This window comes from Dioscorea cayenensis, chromosome 16 (genome assembly GCF_009730915.1).
Source record: "Dioscorea cayenensis subsp. rotundata cultivar TDr96_F1 chromosome 16, TDr96_F1_v2_PseudoChromosome.rev07_lg8_w22 25.fasta, whole genome shotgun sequence".
Lineage (NCBI taxonomy): Eukaryota > Viridiplantae > Streptophyta > Magnoliopsida > Dioscoreales > Dioscoreaceae > Dioscorea > Dioscorea cayenensis.
Genome location: NC_052486.1, coordinates 22,802,511 through 22,805,994, shown reverse-complemented (window position 1 = coordinate 22,805,994; position 3,484 = coordinate 22,802,511).

The following is a 3,484-nucleotide window of genomic DNA, read 5'->3' as shown; positions in this document are numbered from 1 at the left end:
GTAATTAATCAGGATGAAATAATGGTTAATTTTTATTTCTTAAGTCGCCCACATGTATTAAGGAATTTTAATTATCCATTAGTTTTATCGATGGTTATGAATCGATTTTGTTTTTATATCCTTGCCCACAGTGCGATTGTGATAACAAATTGGTTCATATTTTTTTCCTTTTCGGTATGGCTTGCATTGGTAAGCATACCAACTTGTTTTTATTGCCTTTGAATATTATGATTGATATGTATGTTATTTATTTATTGTAGCTATGCAATCAGATACTTTTGATGAAAAGTGTCATGTTCCCATGGTAAGGGGTGATAATTATAAAGATTGGAAGGAGTTAATTCTCCTCCAGTTGGGATGCATGGATTTTGACTATGCTATAAGGAAGGATGAACCATCTGTGCTGACAGACAATAGCACTCCTGGTGCAATTGCCTTGTATGAACGGTGGGAGCGATCTAATCGCTTGAGCATGATGTACATTAAGACATGTACATCTGCTAGTATCCGTGGTTCAATCCCAGATTGTGCAAATGTAAGAGATTTGCTGAAGGCAATTGATGATCAATTTGAATTTTCAGATAAGGCTCTTGCTAGCACTCTCATGACCAAATTATTATCCATGAAGCTCACAAGTGTTAAAGGTGTGCGAGAGCATATCATGAGGATAAGAGACTTAGCGGCTCAACTTAAGGCTTTAGAGCAAATCGATTTTTCAGACGCTTACCTTGTGCACTTTATCTTGCACTTTCTTCCACATCAGTATAACGCTTTGAAAATCTCGTATAACACACATAAAGATAAATGGTCTATTAATGAGCTTTTGACCATGTGTGTTCAAGAGGAGGAAAGGTTGTTATTTGAAAAGAGTGAAAGTGCACATATGGCTACTCGAGGTAAGAAGAGAGGATGAACCAACCTGAAAAAGGATAAAGACAAATCACCTGTTCAAATCGAGAAGGTGTCCAAGTGCTTCTTTTGTAAGAAGAAAGGGCACATGGAGAAGGATTGTCCGAAACTCAAGATTCATCTTGAGAAGAAAGGTACTGAAATTTCTTTCATTTGTTATGAATCTAATATGGTTGATGTTTGTCATAACACTTGGTGGATTGATTCTGGTACTACAATCCATATTTCTAATACCTTGCAGGGCTTCTTAAGCCGAAGGACACCGACAAAGAGTGAACAGTTTATTTATTCAGGGAATAAGGTTCGTTCACATGTGGAGGCAGTTGGGACATGCAGATTAGTTTTAGATTCAGGCTTTGTTCTAAATTTGGAAAAGACCTTTTATATTCCTAGTTTTTCTAGAAATTTAATTTCAGTTTCACAACTTGTACCATTAGGATATTCCTTTAAGTTTTATGAAACATATTTTCGTTTGTTTTATAATTCTTCTTTTGTTGGGAATGGTGCATTGTGTGATGGTCTTTTTCGAATTTATTTACAAAGTAATGTTTCTTATAATGTGTTGCATGATCAAGTAAATGTTGGTATTAAACATAGTGTTTTGAATGATAAATCTTCTATGTTATGGCACCGGAGATTGGGACATATCTCCATAAAGAGAATTGAGAAGTTGGTGAATGATAGAATCCTTGACTCTCTTGATTTTACCGACTTTGAAACTTGTGTGGATTGCATAAAGGGCAAGCAAACCAACAAATCTAAGAAAGGTGCTAGGAAGAGTTCATGCTTATTAGAGATCATACATACAGACATTTGTAGTCCAGAGATGGACTCGTATGGTCAGACATACTTCATCTCTTTCATTGATGATTATTCACGCTTTATGTATCTTTACTTGCTTGATAATAAGAGTGAAGCATTGGATGCGTTCAAGATCTTTAAAGCTGAAGTAGAAAAACAATGTGGTAAGCAAATAAAGATCGTGAGATCAGATAGAGGTGGAGAATATTATGGTAGGTACACAGAGGATGGACAAGCACCAGGTCCATTTGCGAGGTTTCTAGAAGAGCATGGTATTGTGGCCCAATATACTATGCCTGGCTCACCAGATCAAAATGGTGTAGCAGAAAGAAGAAATCGCACTTTAATGGATATGGTTAGGAGTATGCTTAGCAACTCCAAACTTCCTCGATCCATGTGGACTGAGGCTCTTAAAACAGCAGCGTATATATTAAACCGTGTTCCGACCAAGGCAGTATCTAAAACTCCATTTGAATTATTCAAGGGTTGGAAACCGAGTTTGCAACATATGCGTGTTTGGGGTTATCTAGCTGAAATAAGAGTGTTTAATCCACATGAGAGAAAGTTGGACCTAAAGACTGTTAGCGGTTATTTCATTGGTTATGCAGAAAAGTCTAAAGGTTATAGGTTTTATTGTCCATCATATAGCACTCGAATTGTGGAATCAAGAAATGCCAAGTTTCTTGAGAATGACTTGATTAGTGGGAGTGATCAACTTCTAGACTTTGGTCTTCAAGAAGATCATGAAGAAACTCCAGATACTAATCAAAGATTGATTATTTCACATGACAACCATCAAGATTTGGGAGACATTGAAATGACAATCATAGAAGAACCACATCCTGCTGATCCAGTTGATCAAGTCCCACAACATCAATTTGAAGTTATTGAGCAACAACTTCATCAAGAAGATAATGATGTGGCATTAAGAAGGTCGACTAGAATTAAGAGATCGGCAATATCTAGTGATTATGTTGTGTATTTCATGGAGGAGTGCAAAACAGACTCTGGTTGCTACTTCCACTATGGAAGCCGAGTTTGTTTCATGTTTCGAGGCTAGTTCCCAGGGTATTTGGTTGAGGAGTTTCATATCAGGGCTTAGAATCATTGATTCTATATCCAAGCCATTAAGGATGTATTGTGATAATTCTGCTGCTGTGTTTTTCTCTAAGAATAATAAGAGTGGTAGTCGAAGTAAACACATCGACATCAAGTATTTGCCACTAAAGGAACGCGTGAATGCCGGTGAAGTAACCATTCAACACATTAGCACAAAGTTGATGATTGCGGATCCTTTGACAAAAGGAATCGCGCCAAAGTTGTTTAGAGATCATGTTGAACATATGGGACTTGGTTCTTCTCTATGAACAATTAGTATCACTTTAGTAATGAACTCTTAAACATTTATTTATTTATTTACTTGTCTTCTCTTTAAGCGTATACATTAAGTTTGAGAATGACAATTATTAAGTTTATGCATTATTATTTTGCGTGTGTTGGACCCGAATAAGCATCTGGCTTATTCATTATGATAAAATGCCATATATAGGTTTTGCATTAAAGAGAGAGATTGCATCGTAATGCATGGAAGGTAATACTCGGTTATAATGATGACTTACCACCATGATTCGTGTAATTTATTTCTTAGATGTAGAACATACTAATTCATAGGTTAATGTGAATGGATATTAAGACACCTTGATAAAGTTGGACCAAGTGGGAGAATGTTAGTTTGAGTTCTATTCTGAATTCAACTTCGTGATGATATTGATTC